The 19,198-nt window shown below is 38.3% G+C and overlaps 1 long non-coding RNA gene across 3 annotated transcripts in view; it reads left to right on the top strand.

The window, feature by feature from the left end:
• Positions 1-18,934, top strand: part of LOC147361813 (uncharacterized) — a 107,959-nt gene extending 89,025 nt beyond the window's left edge. For all 3 annotated transcript variants that reach the window (XR_015137651.1, XR_015137656.1, XR_015137653.1), the window contains one exon: positions 18,775-18,934. This is a non-coding gene — a long non-coding RNA (uncharacterized LOC147361813). The remainder of the gene's footprint in view (positions 1-18,774) is intronic.
• The last annotated feature ends 264 nt before the right edge of the window (positions 18,935-19,198 follow it).

Here is a 19,198-nt window from a genome sequence, read left to right as displayed (position 1 = left end):
AATGCAAGATAACGTTTAGGTCAGGTTTAAATTCTTGTCATTTAGTATTTTTGAGCTTTAACCTGCAAGACAGTTTTAGTTTTGAATATTTACTTTTACTCCAGGAAATTTCTTAATATATAGGATGACTATGTGATGACTTTTTTTTTTTTTCCAGCTCAGTACTTCTCATAATGACATTTTATTTCATTGAAGAACTTATAATACGCCTAGGACATTTTGCACTCTATCTATCAGATTTGGGCCCTTAAATCTATTTCTCACTTCCACTGTATTATCATAAGGAATTTGATTTAGGTCATACCTGAGTGGTCTAGTGGTTTTCCCTACTTTCTTCAATTTAAGTCTGAATTTGGCAATAAGGAGTTCATGGTCTGAGCCACAGTCAGCTCCTGGTCTTGTTTTTGCTGACTGTATAGAGCTTCTCCATCTTGGCTGCAAAGAATATAATCAATCTGATTTCGGTGTTGACCATCTGGTGATGTCCATGTATAGAGTCTTCTCTTGTGTTGTTGGAAGAGGGTGTTTGTTATGACCAATGCATTTTCTTGGCAAAACTCTGTTAGTCTTCGCCCTGCTTCATTCCGTATTCCAAGGCCAAATTTCCTGTTGCAAAAAAGCAAAATGGCTGTCTGGGGAGGCCTTATAAACAGCTGTGAAAAGAAGAGAAGTGAAAAACAAAGGAGAAAAGGAAAGATATAAACATCTGAATGCAGAGTTCCAAAGAATAGCAAGAAGAGATAAGAAAGCCTTCTTCAACGATCAATGCAAAGAAATAGAGGAAAACAACAGAATGGGAAAGACTAGAGATCTCTTCAAGAAAATCAGAGATACCAAAGGAAAATTTCATGCAAAGATGGGCTCGATAAAGGACAGAAATGGTATGGACCTAACAGAAGCAGAAGATATTAAGAAGAGATAGCAAGAATACACAGAAGAACTGTACAAAAAAGATCTTCACGACCCAGATAATCATGATGGTGTGATCACTGACCTAGAGCCAGACATCCTGGAATGTGAAGTCAAGTGGGCCTTAGAAAGTATCACTACGAACAAAGCTAGTGGAGGTGATGGAATCCCAGTTGAGCTATTCCAAATCCTGAAAGATGACGCTGTGAAAGTGCTGCAGTCAATATTCCAGCAAATTTGGAAAACTCAGCAGTGGCCACAGGACTGGAAAAGGTCAGTTTTCATTCCAATCCCAAAGAAAGGCAATGCCAAAGAATGTTCAAACTACTGCACAATTGCACTCATCTCACACGCTAGTAAAGTAATGCTCAAAATTCTCCAAGCCAGGCTTAGCAATATGTGAACCGTGAACTTCCTGATGTTCAAGCTGGTTTTAGAAAAGGCAGAGGAACCAGAGATCAAATTGCCAACATCCGCTGGATCATGGAAAAAGCAAGAGTGTTCCAGAAAAACATCTATTTCTGCTTTATTGACTATGCCAAAGCTTATGACTGTGTGAATCACAATAAACTGTGGAAAATTCTGAAAGAGATGGGAATACCAGACCGCCTGACCTACCTCTTGAGAAATCTGTATGCAGGTGAGGAAGCAACAGTTAGAACTGGACATGAAACAACAGACTGGTTCAAAATAGGAAAAGGAGTACGTCAAGGCTGTATATTGTCACCCTGTTTATTTAACTTATATGCAGAGTAAATCATGAGAAACACTGGACTGGAAGAAGCACAAGCTGGAATCAAGATTGCCGGGAGAAATATCAATAACCTCAGATATGGAGATGACACCACCCTTATGGCCGAAAGTGAAGAGGAACTCAAAAGCCTCTTGATGAAAGTGAAAGTGGAGAGTGAAACAGTTGGCTTAAAGCTCTACATTCAGAAAACGAAGATCATGGCATCCGGTCCCATCACTTCATGAGAAATAGATGGGGAAACAGTGGAAACAGTGTCAGACATGATTGAGCGACTGATGTGATCTGATCTGAGGACATTTTACAGATAATTTGAGAAACTCAATCTTGAATAATGTGTGAATTTTGGAGAAGATTTAATTAATTAAGTTAATCAGAGGGCACACCTCTGATCCACTAGAGAGATTTCTGGTTCTAAAATCTATACATTCTATCACAGGTTTCTGTTTCCTCCTTTGTTCATTATGCCATTCATTTTCCCAGCTAATAGTAATGTAAAGTTGTTAACTACCATTAATTTAGGAACATACCTAGACACAGAAATTTCAGTCCATTCCTTTCTTCTTACTCAAACTAAATCAGCAGAAAAAAGTAGAGGTATAATTTACAGACCCTGCTTTCTGCTTGAATGTGATATCCTGAGTAGACTCTGGTACAATTAGGGAGATCTCAAGTCCACTAATACTTAAATCAAGCATGTGTCTTCCAATCTAGCTTTATAAGTCATAAAGATGATCTCTCTTGGTCTTTGTCTATTGCTGCATCCGCTGTCTATTTCTCAATTTATCTGTAACTTGAATAGAGACAATGAGTGTTATTTACAAATGTGAGCTTTAGATAATCATGTAAATGCCCTAGCTTGTGACAGAATCTTTAGGCTGATAATTCTGATTTATATTTTTCTTGCCATTCTCTCTGTTCTGGGCTCTAACTGCATTTATCTAAGTACTTATGAGATACCCTCTACACAGATGTCATAAGCAGCTCAATCTTGATACATTTAAAATTAAAGACATTCTTTAATGTTTATTTTACTATTTTCAGTGTTTTTGTTCATTACCTTTAAGCATCTAATCCAGAGGTTATATAAGACATTGATATAGTCTGTCATTAACTCAGGAGCTTTTAGGATTTCTAAGGGATTGTTGTTTAGTCTCTAAATAGTGTCTGACTCTTTGCCACTCCATGGACTATAGCCAGCCAGGTTGCTCTGTCCATGGAATTCTCCAGCCAGAAATACTGGAGTGTGTTGCCATTTCTTCTCCAAAGGATTTTCCTGATTCAGGGATCAAACTCTCATCTCCTGCTTGGCAGGCAGGTTCCTTATAACTGAGTTACCTGGGAAGCTTCTTCAAAGGTATACAAACAAATTATCTGGGAAAGGCTGACATAACATAATGTAACAACTAATGAAACTGAAGAGGTTTTCTTATCAGTAGTTTCCTTAATCTTTCCCAATAGGGATGTGTACCAAGGCATGGAGGAAGCTATTTTTAGAATTGAGACATATGCAGGTTGTTCTTGGACTACCTAGTTGGCCTCAGGGGTAAAGAATCCACCTGTGGTGCAGAAGATGCAAGAGACCTGGGTTCGATCCCTTGTAGGGAAGATTCCCTGGAGTTGGAAATGGCAACCCACTCCAGAATTCTTGTCTGGGAAATCTCATGGACAGAGGAGCCTGGTTAGCTCCAGGGAGTTGAAAAGAGTTGGACACGACTAAGCGACTGAACACATACACAGTTGCTCAATCTAGGAGGCTGATGCTGTTGGGAAAGTCAAATTAAGGGAAACAATTAGAAGGATTAGGAGCAGGTTTTATGTAGGGTGAAGAATGAGGGAGGGAAAAGTATACTTCCCATAACATGAGAAGTTATGAGTTTAGTATAGGCAAGCATGCTAAATCGCTTCAGTCCGGTCCCACTCTGTGCAACCCCATGGACTATATATAGCCCACCAGGCTCCTCTCTCCATGAGATTCTCCTGGAAGAATACTGCAAGAATACTGCAGTGGGTTGCCATGCCCTTCCGCAGGGGCTCTTCTCAACCCAGGGATTGATCCCGCCTCTCTTACATCTCTGGCATTGGCGGGAGGGTTCTTTACCACTAGGGCCACCTGTGAAGACCAGTACAGGTATACAGCCAGTTTCTCTGGGGCTTAGTGTCTTTGACCTGGCCACAGCCTATCTTGGCAAAATGTATTCAGTCAAGTAAAAAGAGCACACTATTCAAAGCCTTAACTGCTACTTGAAAGGAGTTTGAATGGAGTTTCTTTTTTTGTAATATACCAACATTTGACTTACTTCCTCAAAGGAATAAGACCTCTTCCAAATAGTCAATATAAAATGCTGAGCTATCTATAGGCAGAGAATCACCAGTAGAAGATTCTCTAATTTAGCTGAGACCCTCCTAATACAGTAAATTAGATCATGTTCACCTTCATTTATCTCTATTCCTCTTTCCCCAACATATCTGTCTAATTCTCTAGAATGTACTTGTCATGAAGTGGCTCTCTCATTCCAGATATCACAATAGACTCAATGCTACCTGTCAGCATCCTCAGAACTTGATTTAGTATAAACAACAAAATGCTTTTTCCTTAGCATCCAAGAATCCTTTTAGCCTTCACGTGTCCTCTTACTCCCTCAAAAGTCCAATGGATTAATGACAATGCCTTCACCTCTGGAAATGTTATTTTCCTTTAAAAGAACACTCAGTCTTCATTGAAAAGCTAGATAAGAAAACTGGTGAGAGCCTTATGCCCTAGACCAAGAATGTTTGATTCAAACCTGACTCTTCAGCTAACTACTTATGTGTCTCTGAAGAAGCTTTTTAAACTCTTCTTTCCTATAAAATGGGAAAATCAGCATTTATTTCATGAAGTTGCTGAAGACTGAAAAATTTAATATAATCCTTTCAATATTAACAATTCCACAGATATTTATCATTATTCTGAAGTGTTAATTTTTACTAAATGTCCATTTTTTGAAAGAAGAATTTGAAATGTTTTTCATTTTTGTTTCCCTGAGTACATATTTTGCAGCAACTAATCTTTTGAGTTGTCTAAATAATTACAGCAAAATATATATTTCTCAGGAAAGTTGTGCTGACAACTTATCTCACACTTGTTTTAATATATTCTGGGCCAAATTCATTTATAAAGATGCCATTTTCTTTCTTTCTTTTTTTTTTTTTTTTTACTGTATCTGTGTTTCTCCATTCTCAGTGATATTACTACCAAGTCAGACAGCAGATGGAACTGTTAGTTCCATCATTATTGGAACACTTCTAAACATTTAGAAAACAAAGGTTATTTTTTCTTCTAGATAGGGAAGACAGTAACAGAATTGACCAGCAGTTTCAAAGTTCCTTAGCAGACAACATTAATTTTATATAACAGCTTATGGAATGTTTGCTAGAGAGCATTATATATATATTTTTTCTGGTTATTAATGCTATTAAAACTATTAAAATATACTTTACTAATAATATATGGACTAGAAATTTTCTTTCTTTTCAATGAAAAATCTGGCTGATTACACAATGAAATTGCTCAGGCTTCCTGTTGGTTTTGTCATTTGAACATTGAATTAGCTTGTGAATAATACATAAAGGAAAAAGAAAGACCCAAATTCCATCCCACTGCCATCTGGCTGAAGAGGATAAATGTCACATGCAATTGGCATACTCTTGCCTAAGATTAATCTCTACCCTTTTTTGTAAATTCTAAACCATGTTGTCTTCTTAAGCACAGAGGGGAGAATGATCTTCAAGATTTATTTTTAGAACAGAGAATGCCAGACTAGATAAATCACTAGTGTTATTCCAAATTACACAGCCTATATTCCAAAATCGCAAGGTAATGGGAAAAGTTATAGAGTTGTCCATAAGGAAAATGAGAAATAGCTAAATAGACAGCCTAAAGTGTTTATTATTCTGGAAAGGTGAATCAAAATATTAGTGCAGCACAATTCACATAGAGATGTTTTTTATGATTATTTCACACTGTTGTATTTTGTCATAATATCTTTAAAACATTTTATGTTGCAATTCGGCGTATGGTGGTAAATTAATTATGTAGCAATGTTTTTAAGAATTTCATTCAAACTCAGTTATATGTGATTCTATAATATTAAACTTTGAGCATAAAAATATAATAAAAATTTCAAGTCAGTAAAAAAATCTACATTTATTTATATTTTTTCCTTGCCCATACATAAGAACATCACTCTGTATTGTTATCAATATATTTTGTAGAAAAGATTGAACAACTGTTACAAAAGCTATAGCCAATTAGGTTGTTTAAAATGACTTTATGGATTCAAAAGTATAACCCACTCATAGTAAAATCACTACACTATGAACATTCATTTACATATAAATACACAGAGAGGATCACTTAGCACAAATCTATGAAAGTGTCATGACATCACCCAGAGACATAGTGTTTAAATATGATCTGTGCTTTTACATATTAATATGCACAGTTTACTATAAATGTATGTATACAAAAATTACAACACAATTTTTCCCCAATGGACATTATACCCTGAATTTTTTTATTCTTAGTGTCTCTAGAACTCTCATTGTTTTCACTAGTCCTATACAATTCCATTATATCATTCCACTATAATTTATTATGTAGGGGATTACATATAATTAACATTATTTTCCCAATATATAAATGGAAAGCTAGCCAAGGGATAGTGAAAGATGGCACAAAGTACCAGCACAGACAGATAGCAAGTGTGCTGGGTTACTGTGCAAACTGTAGTGTGCACTGCCTTGAAAGTAGAAACAAAGGAGGAGTGAAGCCAGTATTTTATTGTTCTTTCTTTGGCTAAAATATAGCTGTCAGGTATAAAGCTTTCCACAGTGGACACTTTGGGTCCAGGTAGTTTAAATTCTATATCGTCAATAAAGAAAAGTACTTCTTTTTTGACAAGAGAAAAAATATAGAGGAGAGAAGATGATAGATAAAATAGTAAGAAAGAAGATAAATTGTTTTGCTTACTTCAAGAATTGAACTTTAAAAGTCCTAAGGACACAGAATACATCACATTGTTATTTTTGATAGTTTTCTTGGAATCTTCTACCATGCCTTTTCTCCTGTGATACCCCAAAACAGCCATGATTTCTTTCTAATTCAGTCCTAGTGTTAACATATCCATCAGTTTGGTTCCTCCATTTGTACTTCAATTCCACAAAGAATGTTGAAAGTTCCTATTAGACTATCAGTAATATCTAAGAGTGCCCAACAACTTCCCAGAAATTATTGTTATTTTCAAGAAAATGTAGTAAATGGTAACATCAAATGAGGAGCTGTAGTTTTTCTGCTAAATTCTTCATTGGAAATTCACAGGGCGGCCTCTTTTACTTGCATATTTAATTAATAGTTATACAGTCTTAGGGGATAGAGTATTGGAATTTTGAGTGAATTTACATATTGATTTATTCCCATCCATACTTCAGTGATAAGTATCCAGCTTGTTCATACGGTAGGTCCTTAACAACCACAAGGTTGATGCCTAACCTGCCTTCCTGACAATAGCTGATAGAAAAGAAAAATGATGGGCATATGACCAGAGTTAAGCCAGTTAAATTCTGTTCTCTAGCATCTTCAAATTTGAGTATGTTAATGGTAGTCTTCATATGTACAAATTTTATTGGCTTTTAACCATTTGACCCCTTCCTCTGAATAAAACTGGCCCTGTAGTTAAACACAGTTTTAGTTAGCCAAGAATAGGGAAAAGCAACTGAACAAACAAAAGGTAATGAAAACAAATCACTGTCAAACCAAAAAAAAAAAAAAAAATTCAAAGCATTCAGACACCTGATGCGCAGATTCAAAGGAAAATACAACAATCATATCGGACTCTATACACCCTACACACACACGCACATACACATACATACCCCTAATTATTTTCTCATGAAGTGAAGAGAAGTGAAGTCGCTCAATCGTGTCTGACTCTTTGCAACACCATGGACTGTAGCCTACCAGGCTCCTTAGTCCACGGAATTTTCCAGGCAAGAATACCGGATGGGTTGCCATTTCCTTCTCCAGGGGATCTTCCCAAGGAAATATATTATGGCAGCCATCAGATCAGATCAGTCACTCAGTCGTGTTCGACTCCTTGAGACTCCATGAATCGCAGCACGCCAGGCCTCCCTGTCCATCACCAACTCCCTGAGTTCGCTCAGACTCACATGCATCGAGTCAGTGACGCCATCCAGCCATCTCATCCTCTGTCGTCCCCTTCTCCTCCTGCCCCCAATCCCTCCCAGCATCAGAGTCTTTTCCAATGAGTCAACTCTTCGCATGAGGTGGCCAAAGTACTGGAGTTTCAGCTTTAGCTTCATTCCTTCCAAAGAAATCCCAGGGCTGATCTCCTTCAGAATGGACTGGTTGGATGTCCTTGCAGTCCAAGGGACTCTCAAGAGTCTTCTCCAACACCACAGTTCAAAAGCATCAATTCTTCGGCACTCAGCCTTCTTCACAGTCCAACTCTCACATCCATACATGACCACAGGAAAAACCATAGCCTTGACTAGACGAACCTTTGTTGGCAAAGTAATGTCTCTGCTTTTGAATATGCTATCTAGGTTGGTCATAACTTTCCTTCCAAGAAGAAAGCATCTTTTAATTTCATGGCTGCAGTCACCATCTGTAGTGATTTTGAAGCCCAGAAAAAAAAAGTCTGACACTGTTTCCAGTGTTTCCCCATCTATTTCCCATGAAGTGATGGGACCAGATGCCATGATCTTCATTTTCTGAATGTTGAGCTTTAAGCCAACTTTTTCACTCTCCACTTTCACTTTCATCAAGAGGCTTTTGAGTTCCTTTTCACTTTCTGCCATAAGGGTGGTGTCATCTGCAAATCTGAGGTTATTGATTTTTCTCTGGGCAATCTTGATTCCAGCTTGTGCTTCTTCCAGCCCAGCGTTTCTCATGATGTACTCTGCATGTAAGTTAAATAAGCAGGGTGACAATATACAGCCTTGACAAACTCCTTTTCCTATTTGGGACCAGTCTGTTGTTCCATGTCCAGTTCTTGCTTCCTCACCTGCATATAGGTTTCTCAAGAGGCAGGTCAGGTGGTCTGGTATTCCCATCTCTTTCAGAATTTTCCACAGTTTCTTGTGATGCACACAGTCAAAGAATAGTCAATAAAGCAGAATTGGAGGTTTTTCTGGAACTCTCTTGCTGTTTTGATGATTCAGCGGATGTTGGCAATTTGATCTCTGGTTCCTCTGCCATTTCTAAAACCAGATTGAACGTCTGGAAGTTCATGGTTCAAGTATTGCTGAAGCCTGGCTTGGAGAATTTTGAGCATTACTTTACTAGCATGTGAGATGAGTGCAATTGTGCAGTAGTTTGAGTAATCTTTGGCATTGTCTTTCTTTGGGATTGCAATGAAAACTGACGTTTTCCAGTCCTGTGGCCACTGCTGAGTTTTCCAAATTTGCTGGACTATTGAGTGCAGCACTTTCACAGCATCATCTTTCAGGATTTGAAATAGCTCAACTGGAATTCCATCACCTCTACCAGCTTTATTCATAGTGATACTTTCTAAGGCCCACTTGATTTCACATTCCAGGATGTCTGGCTCTGAGTGTTCACACCATCGTGTTTATCTTGGTCGAGAAGATCTTTTTTGTACAATTCTTCTGTGTATTCTTGCCATCTCTTCTTAATATTTTCTGCTTCTGTTAGATCCATACTATTTCTGTCCTTTATCTAGCCCATCTTTGCATGAAATGTTCCCTTGGTATCTCTAATCTTCTTGAAGAGATCTCTAGTCTTTCCCATTCTGTTGTTTTCCTCTATTTCTTTGCATTGATTGCTGAGGAAGGCTTTCTTATCTCTTCTTGCTATTCTTCGTAACTCTGCATTCAGCTGCTTATATCTTTCCTTTTCTCCTTTGCTTTTCACTTCTCTTCTTTTCACAGCTATTTGTAAGGCCTCCCCAGACAGCCATTTTGCTTTTTTGCATTTCTTTTCCATGGGGATGGTCTTGATCCCTGTCTCCTGTACAATGTCACGAACCTCATTCCATAGTTTATCAGGCACTCTATCTATCAGATCTAGGCCCTTAAATCTATTTCTCACTTCCACTGTATAATCATAAGGGATTTGATTTAGGTCATACCTCAGTGGTCTAGTGGTTTTCCCTACTTTCTTCAATTTAAGTCTGAATTTGGCAGTAAGGAGTTTCTGCTCTGAGCCACAGTCAGCTCCCGGTCTTGTTTTTACTGACCATATAGAGCTTCTCCATCTTTGGCTCCAAGGAATATAATCAATCTGATTTCAGTGTTGACCATCTGGTGATGTCCATGTATAGAGTCTTCTCTTGTGTTGTTGGAAGAGGGTGTTTGCTATGACCAGTGCATTCTCTTGGCAAAACTCTATTGGCCTTTGCCCTGCTTGATTCCGTATTCCAAGGCCAAATTTGCCTGTTACTCCAGGTGTTTCTTGACTTCCTACTTTTACATTCCAGTCCCCTATAATGAAAAGAACATATTTTTTGGATGTTAGTTAAAAGGTCTTGTAGGTCTTCAGAGAAACGTTCAACTTCAGCCTCTTCAGCATTACTGGTTGGGGCATAGGCTTGGATTACTGTGATATTGAATGGTTTGCCTTGGAAACAAACAGAGATAATTCTGTTGTTTTTGAGACTGCATCCAAGTACTGCATTTCAGACTCTTGTTGACCATGATGGCTACTCCATTTTTTCCAAAGTATTCCTCCCCACAGTAGTAGATATAATGGTTATCTGAGTTAAATTCACCCATTCCAGTTCATTTTAGTTTGCTGATTCCTAGAATGTCGACGTTCACTCTTGCCATCTCCTGTTGCACTAGGGTTTTATAAATGAGTAAGTCCTACTTTTGACCCCCTAATTAATTCAGTTGTCTAAACATAAAAAATAAACCAATGATAAAAAGGTACCATGTAACACAGCTAGCTATATTGTGATATAGTCTGTTTTCAAGTGTTTTTCACCATTTATTACATCTTCCTCCCCCACTTTCAAGCATTAACTATCTTTCTCATATTGAATATAATGTACATTCTACTATTGTATGTATAATCAAACCCTTATAGTGAATTTTGTTCTTCTTTTGTCAGGGATTCCTACATTCTGGAGGCCAGGGAATCATGTGCATTTTCCTTTCAGCCTACAACACTTGGCACAGAACAAGCTCTAAAAAATTAGCAATATAGTAGAAGCAAGTCAAAAATAATAATGAACACAGTGAATTCTTTCAAAGTATGGATTACCATGAAATCCAACACACTCTATAAAAAGAGCAAACACAGAATACAATTATCATTGAATAATCAGAAAGCATTTTTTAAAAAAGCATAAAAATACCAGAGCCATAATATATTTTTAAAAAATGAGAAACAACATGTGCTTGTTCTTAGTTGCTCTGTCGTGTCTGACTCTTTGCGACCCCATGGATTGTAGCCTGCCAGGCTCCTCTGTCCATGGGATTCTCCTGGCAGAGTTCTAGAGTGGGTTGCCATTTCCTCTTCCTTGGAATCTTCCCAACCAGGGATCGAACCCGAATCTACAGTGTCTTCTGCATTGAAGGCAGACTCTTTACCATCTGAGCTACCAGAGAAGCCATAGAGTTCATAGATTTGTTGTTGTTCAGTTGCTCAGTCATATCCAACCCTTTGCCCCTTAAATAAATGACTCCATCAAATTTATCTTTGCTTCGCATGAGGTGGCCTGACCTGCCTCTTGAGAAACCTGTATGCAGGTGAGGAAGCAAGAACTGGACATGGAACAACAGACTGGTCCCAAATAGGAAAAGGAGTTTGTCAAGGCTGTATATTGTCACGCTGCTTATTTAACTTACATGCAGAGTACATCATGAGAAACGCTTCCAGAATGTCTTTAAAATAACCTTTGTTGTTTTACTGGTTGCAGTTAGTTTCACGTGTTGTTTGCATTATCAGAGAAATGAATTCAGAATGTCTTCCTCTATTCTACCTATGAAAATCAATGAGCTTTCTTCAGTAGCTCTTGGTTGTTCTCCGCATATATGTGTGTTAAGTTGCTTCAGTCCTATCTGACTCTGTGACCTCATGGACTGTAGCCCACCAGTCTCCTCTTTCCATGGGATTTGTCAGGCAAGAATACTGGAACAGATTGCCATGCCCTCCTCCAGGGAATCTTCCTGACCCAGGGATCGAACCCAGGTCTCTTAAATCTCTTGCATTGCCATGCGTATTCTTTACCCCCAGTGCCACGTGGGAACCCAAATAAAATCCTTTCTGAGTGTTACATTCAAATTAGCAAGTTTTTGGACTCCACGGATAAGCTAAACACTATGCTATCATCTGAGATCATCAAGATAAAATAGTCTCTTATCTGTAGGGGAAAAAAATCTATGCAGTGTTCCCAAAGGAAATTAATAAACAAAGTTATCTTTAAAAATTACGCTATGAAAGAAAATATGTATATGCAGCAATTCTGTGCTCTTACAGACATCACTCTGCTTCTGTAATAAAAAATCATCATGTCCCTACATATTTCCATTTAGATCCTCCTCCAAAATATTATTATGTGCAGGCATCAATTTATATACTTTATTTAATATTAAATATAAATTTTCAATAATACCATAATAATTGTTACATGAGGTGATTTAGTTCTAATTCCATTCCACAAAATCCTATTTGGTCCATAATGTCCCTGATGTATTTTATTGTCCTCATAAAAACATAAAAGCAAACCATTTTACTCCCCAATAATTCTTTGAAGAAGTGTGTCCAGAGCCTAACATAGAACCCTACCAATATATCTCTTCAATGCAATTCAAACATTCAAGATCACGGACTGCTTTACATGGAGCTATTAGCTTAGGCATAAATTCTAGGTTGATGAAAGACACTGGGAACACAGTGGACAAATAGACAATTGAAATAAAGTGGAATCCTAATCACTGATGAGGTGTGTGGCAGAAATAGATGATTTGTGGGACACCTAAGACTTGTGGACCTGCTCGTGGAATGTCAATAGACAGCGTGTGTTTACATCTGAGTGAGACCAGTTCAGTTATGATGTGGGTCACCGTATACCTCCCTTGCAGTCTCTCACTTTCCTTCATGTCACTGGGGTTCACATGTCAAAGAGGGTGATATCACAAGTTGGAAGGAGTCTGGATTCCTGAGTCACTCTTTGGAGTAAAGCCACAAGTTCCCCAATGAAAAACATTTGAAATAAACTTTGTATGGGTGAGAAATAAACTTTTATTGGATTAAGCCACTGAGATTTTTGAGTCATTTATTGCAAGTCCTACATTGCTCAAGCTAAGAGAGGGGTCAAGGAGAATATGATTTGAGTTGACTGATGGGCATGACTGGAGAAAACCTACTCTGCTCTGCTCTTTGTTCTTCTTATGTTTCACAGTTTTTCTACATTCTGCCCTATTTAAAAATTGGTGCTCAGAAAAGCTTGATAGGATCACAACAGAGAACACGATGGGTGTAAAGCATTAAGAAAATAGAAATAAAAACAGAACTCACTCCTCTTTTCACTTTTGCATATACTTTCAACATTTAGCATGAGAGACTGGAGTTGGAGAGAAGGGTGGATGAGGCAGGCAATGAAAAATAGTAATAACATGAGTTTTCTCCTTATGTCTTCCTTCCTCTGTTTTTGATGCCACAGTTACATACCAGAATTAAAGTTGCAGGTGTTAGTGAGACCCAAGAAGAGTCAATGAAAGGATATTTCTATGACAGTCAGTCTCAATAGGTAAGGAGGGACAAATACGTAGTATCGGTACCTTATGTGAAGAAATGCATATGAATCATGCCATACAAATTAAGCCATTCTCACAGTATTGCTCAAGATGACTGCTTATGGTAACACCCATAAGTATTTTTAAAATTTTCTTAAATTGATTCAATCCCTTTAATTTTAATAACATGCTGACTGTATATATATTGTTTAACCTCAGCTTAAGAAGATTGACATATTCAAAGCAAGTTTTCATGGCGTGTTACTGTTCTTGGTATGTGCAGATGCCTTTCTTATTTTATGTATCTGTTCCCTTTTAGTATCATATCTTCCATCTCTTCTTTCCTCAAGGCAACCATTCTGTTCTCCCTAATGTGTTATTTTCATTCGTATGAGTTTCTTTGGAGAGTTTATGAATTTCAATTGAGTAATATAATGGATGTTTTCAGACTCAAAACAGTCTAATTAAAATGATGATATAATATTAATTTATGATAGACTAAATTTGGTACACTCCACTACCTCAAATAGAAGTCCTCAAGCCATGCTCTTAGGAAACATTTAAATACTAGACCAAAAATGCTTCCAAATTAAGATAAGGTGATGACAATATCTCAACATTGGCAAACACACACACAAACACATAATATGCATATATGTGTAAATAACTCTAGACTGCCTTAGCAAAATAAAACAGATTGCATGGTATAAAAAATAGAAAATTATTTTCTCCCAGTCCTGAAGGCTGGAAAATTTAAGGTCAAGGTCTAACAAGAGTTTGGTTTCTAGTGAGAGCTCTCATCACAGCTTGAGATGGCTGCCTTCTTTCTGTATTCTTACGTGGTGGAGAAGTATCTTTTTATCTTCCTCTTCTTATATGGTCACCAATCCTATCAGATTAGGGCCCACTCTTGTTAATTTTAATTACCTCCTAAAAGCTGTATGTCCAAATGCAGTCACGTTGAGGGTTAGGGTTTCAACATTTGTATAGCACTTGAAAAGCAGAGACATTACTTTGCCAACAAAGGTCCATCTAGTCAAGGCTATGGTCTTTCCAGTGGTCATGTATGTATGTGAGAGTTGGACTGTGAAGAAAGCTGAGTGCCAAAGAATTGATGCTTTTGAACTGTGGTGTTAGAGAAGACTCTTAAGAGTCTCTTGGACTGCAAGGAGATCCAACCAGTCCATCCTAAAGGAGATCAATCCCAGGTGTTCATTAGAAGGACTGATGTTGGAGATGAAACTCCAATACTTTTGCTACCTGATGAAAAGAGCTGACTCATTGGAAAAGACCCTAGTGCTGGGAAAGATTGAGGGCAGGAGGAGAAGGGGACGACAGAGGGTGAGATGGTTGGATGGCATCATCGACTTGATGAACATGGGTTTTGGTGGACTCTGGGAGTTGGTGATGGACAGGGAGGCCTGGAGTTCTGTAGTTCATGTGGTCACAAAGAGTCGGACACAACTGATTGACTGAACTGAACTAACTGACTGAATGTATATCTCACACACAGATGAAGCCACACATATTGGAGAGAAATTTCTCTATTATTGAAGTTGTAAATCAAAAAGTTTGTTGTGGCATTTATTCTTATGTTTGTAAATAATGTACAACCTGATGTTATATATTTATTCATTATTTGGCAAATAATCCTTGCTCAAGATGCATAATGTACTTGATTCATCAGTTATCTATTGATAAGTAGTAGCCCATTATTAGGAGAAGGCAATGGCACCCCACTCCAGTACTCTTGCCTGGAAAATCCCATAGGCAGAGGAGCCTGGTGGGCTGCAGTCCATGGGTCGCGAAAAGTCGGACATGACTGAGCGACTTGACTTTCACTTTTCACTTTCGTGCATTGGAGAAGGAAATGGCAACACACTCCAGTGTTCTTGCCTGGAGAATCCCAGGGACGGGGAAGCCTGGTTGGCTGCCATCTATGGGGTGGCACAGAGTTGGACACGACTGAAGCGACTTAGCAGCAGCAGCAATAGGTATGAAACACTGTTACAAGTTCTTAAAATTAATCAAAGAAGAGGGGAAAAATTCTGTCTGGTTGTAGCTTACATAATAATAGGTGAATATTGACAGTAAATAATAAGATAAAAAGGGAATTATGCAGTGTGTTAGAAATTGAAGTCTTCTATGGAAATAATAGAGAAATTTAATAAGGATAACAATGGAGTATCAGCATGTCTTATAGAAAAAGTAGTATTTGGGGAAAATTCAAAGGATATTAGGCAATTAATCATACAACTATCTGAGGGAAGAAGATTCCAGGCAAGGGAACTGTGAGGTAAACTTGTTGAAGGAGAGAACATTTAAAACTGCAAGAAGACAGTGTGGCTAAAGCAGAAACAATAAAGATTGAAAGAAGTGGAAATGAGTCCAAACCCAACTTGCATAAAATTGCATAGGCAATTAGTTGTAAACTTCTTGGCTTAAACTGTGAATGAAAATGAGAATCATTGGAGCATTTGAAATCTGGTTTAAGATTTACAAGAATTAGTGCTGTTGCTGTGTTGAGAACTAAAGAGGAAGGATGGCAAAAGTGGAACCAGAAACCCGCTGAGTGGCTGTTAGAGTAATATAGGCAAGAGGCAACTGTGTTTCTGATAAGGCTGGTAGTGCTAGAAGTTGTAATAAATATTGGGATCTTGAATATATTTTGAAGGTAGTGTTCAGAAAGAACTACTGATGGTTTGTGTGCAGGTAATTTAGCACTCAAGTACAGAGTTGGTTTAAGTTTATTATATTGTGATCACTATCTCCTGCTGCAAAAAGCAATAGAACTTTCAGCAGGTCACAAACCTAGTTATAAAGCCAAATATTCTAGAAAATAAAAATGTTTCCATGAAGCAAACTGGGGTAAATTCAACATAGACTAACTCACCATATCACATGTGTTAGACTCCATTCGGAGAAGGCAATGGCACCCCACTCCAGTACTTTGCCTGGAAAATCCCATGGACGGAGGAGCCTGGTAGGCTGCAGGCCATGGGTTCGCTAAGAGTCGGACACGACTGAGCGACTTCACTTTCACTTTTCACTTTCATGCATTGGAGAAGGAAATGGCAACCCACTCCAGTGTTCTTGCCTGGAGAATCCCAGGGACAGGGGAGCCTGGTGGGCTGCCGTTTATTGGATCACACAGAGTTGGACACGATTGAAGTGACTTAGCAGCAGACTCCACTGTGTCTCTAGTGGAAATGTAACTTTAAAGTAGGTAGTTTATATATTCAGCTCTACATTTCCTAAGATGAAGTGACAGCTTAGTTTTGAAATACATTCAGTCATCTGTAGACAGTAGCATGACGTGTTCTGTTGGCAGTTCAGTTTAGTTCAGTCGCTCAACTGTGTCAAACTCTTTGCAACACCATGGATTGCAGCAAACCAGGCCTCCCTGTTCATCAACTTCGGAAGTTTACTCAAACTCATTTTCATTGAGTTGGTGATACCATCCAACCATCTCATCCTCTGTCATCCCCTTCTTCCACCTTCAATCTTTCCCAGCATAAGGGTCTTTTAAAATAAGTCAGTTCTTCACATCAGGTGGCCAAAGTATTGGAGTCTCAGCTTCAGCATCATACTTCCAATGAATATTTAGGACTGATTTCATTTAGGATTGACTGGTTTGATCTCCTTGCAGGCCAAGGGACTCTCAAGAGTCTTCTCCAACACCACAGCTCAAAACCATCAATTCTTCAGCACTCAGCTTTCTTTATAGTCCAGCTCTCACATCCATACATGCCTCTTGGAAAAATTGTAGCTTTGACTAGATGGACCTTTTTTGGCTAAGTAATGTCTCTGCTTTATAATATGCTCTCTAGGGTGGTCATAAATTTTATTTCAAGGGGCAAGCATCTTTTAATTTCATGGCTGCAGTCACCATCTGCAATGATTTTGGAGCCCCCCAAAATAAAGCTTGTCACTGTTTCTACTGTTTCCCCATCATTTGCCATGAAGTGGTGGGACCGGATGCCATGATCCTAGTTTTCTGAAGGTTGAGCTTTAAGCCAACTTTTCACTCTCCTCTTTCACTTTCATCAAGAGGCTTTTTATTTCTTTCTCACTTTATGCCATAAGGGTGGTATCATCTGCATATCTGAGGTTATTGATATTTCTCCTGGCAATCTTGATTCCAGCTTGTGCTTCATCCAGCCCAGCGTTTCTCATGATGTACTCTGCATATAAGTTAAATAAGCAGGGTGACAATATACAGCCTTGACATCCTCCTTTTCCTATTTGGAACCAGTCTGTTGTTCCATGTCCAGTTCTAACTGTTGCTTCCTGACCTGAATACAAATTTCTCAAGAGGCAGCTCAAGAGGTCTGGTATTCCTATCTCTTTAAGAATTTTCCAGAGTTTGTTGTGGTCCAAACAGTCAAAGGCTTTGCCATAGTCAATAAAGCAGAAGTAGAGGTTTTTCTGAAACTCTCTTGCTTTTTCAATGATCCAAAGGATGTTGGCAATTTGATCTCTGGTTCCTCTGCCTTTTCTAAAACCAGCTTGAACATCTGGAAGTTCACAGTTCACATATTGCTGAAGCCTGGCTTGAAGAATTTTAAGCATTACTTTACTAGTTTGTGAGATGAGTGCAATTGTGTGGTAGTTTAAGCATTCTTTGGCATTGCCTTTCTTTGGGATTGGAATGAAAACTGAACTTTTCCAGTCCTGTGGCCACTGCTGAGCTTTCCAAATTTGCTGACATACTGAGTGCAGCACTTTTACAGAATCATCTTTTAGCATTTGAAATACCTCAACTGGAATTCCATCACCTCCACTAGCTTTGTTCATGGTGATGCTTCCTAAGGCCCACTTGACTTCACATTCCATGATGTCTGGCTCTGAGTGAGAGGTCACACAATTGTGATTATCTGGGTCATGAAGATTTTTTTTTGTATAGTTCTTCTGTGTATTCTTGCCACCTTTTCTTAATATCTTCTGCTTCTGTTAGATCCATACCATTTCTGTCCTTTATTGTGCCCCTATTTGCATGAAACTTTCCCTTGTTATCCCTAATTTCTTGAAGAGATCTCTAGTCTTTTCCATTCTATTGTTTTCTTCTGTTTCTTTGCATTGATCACTGAGGAAGGTTTTCTTATCTCTTCTTGCTATTCTTTGGAACTCTGCTTTCAAATGGGTATATCTTTTCTTTTCTCATTTGTATTTTGCTTCTTTTCTATTCACAGCTATTTGTAAGGCCTCCTCAGACAACCATTTGGCCTTTTTATGTTTATTTTCCTTGGGGATGGTCTTGATCCCTGCCTCCTGTACAATGTCCTGAACCTCCGTCCATAGTTCTTCAGGCATTCTGTCTATCAGATCTAATCCCTTGAATCTATTTGTTACAGAAATCCAAGTCTATGCCCTGACCAGTAGCGCTGAAGAAGCTGAAGTTGAATGGTTCTGTGAAGACCTATAGGACCTTTTAGAACTATCACCCAAAAAAGATGTCATTTTTCATTATAGGCGACTGGAATGAAAAAGTAGAAAGTCAAGAAATACATGGAGTAACAGGTAAATATGGCCTTGGAGTTCAGAATGAATTAGGGCAAAGACTACTACAGTTTTGCCAAGAGAACACACTGGTCATAGCAAACACCCTCTTCCAACAACACAAGATAAGACTCTACACATGGACATCACCAGATAGTGTATACTGAAATCAGATTGATTATATTCTTTGCAGGCAAAGATGAAAAAGTCCTATACAGTCAGCAAAAACAAGACCGAGACCTGACTGTGGCTCAGACCATGAACTCCTTATTTCCAAAT

Source organism: Bos grunniens, chromosome 12 (genome assembly GCF_055505025.1).
Source record: "Bos grunniens cultivar Pamir isolate PY7600 chromosome 12, Bosgru_T2T1.0, whole genome shotgun sequence".
In the NCBI taxonomy this organism is placed as follows: Eukaryota; Metazoa; Chordata; class Mammalia; order Artiodactyla; family Bovidae; genus Bos; species Bos grunniens.
Note: the sequence above shows the minus strand (reverse complement) of the source record. Positions and strands in the feature narration are given on the sequence as shown.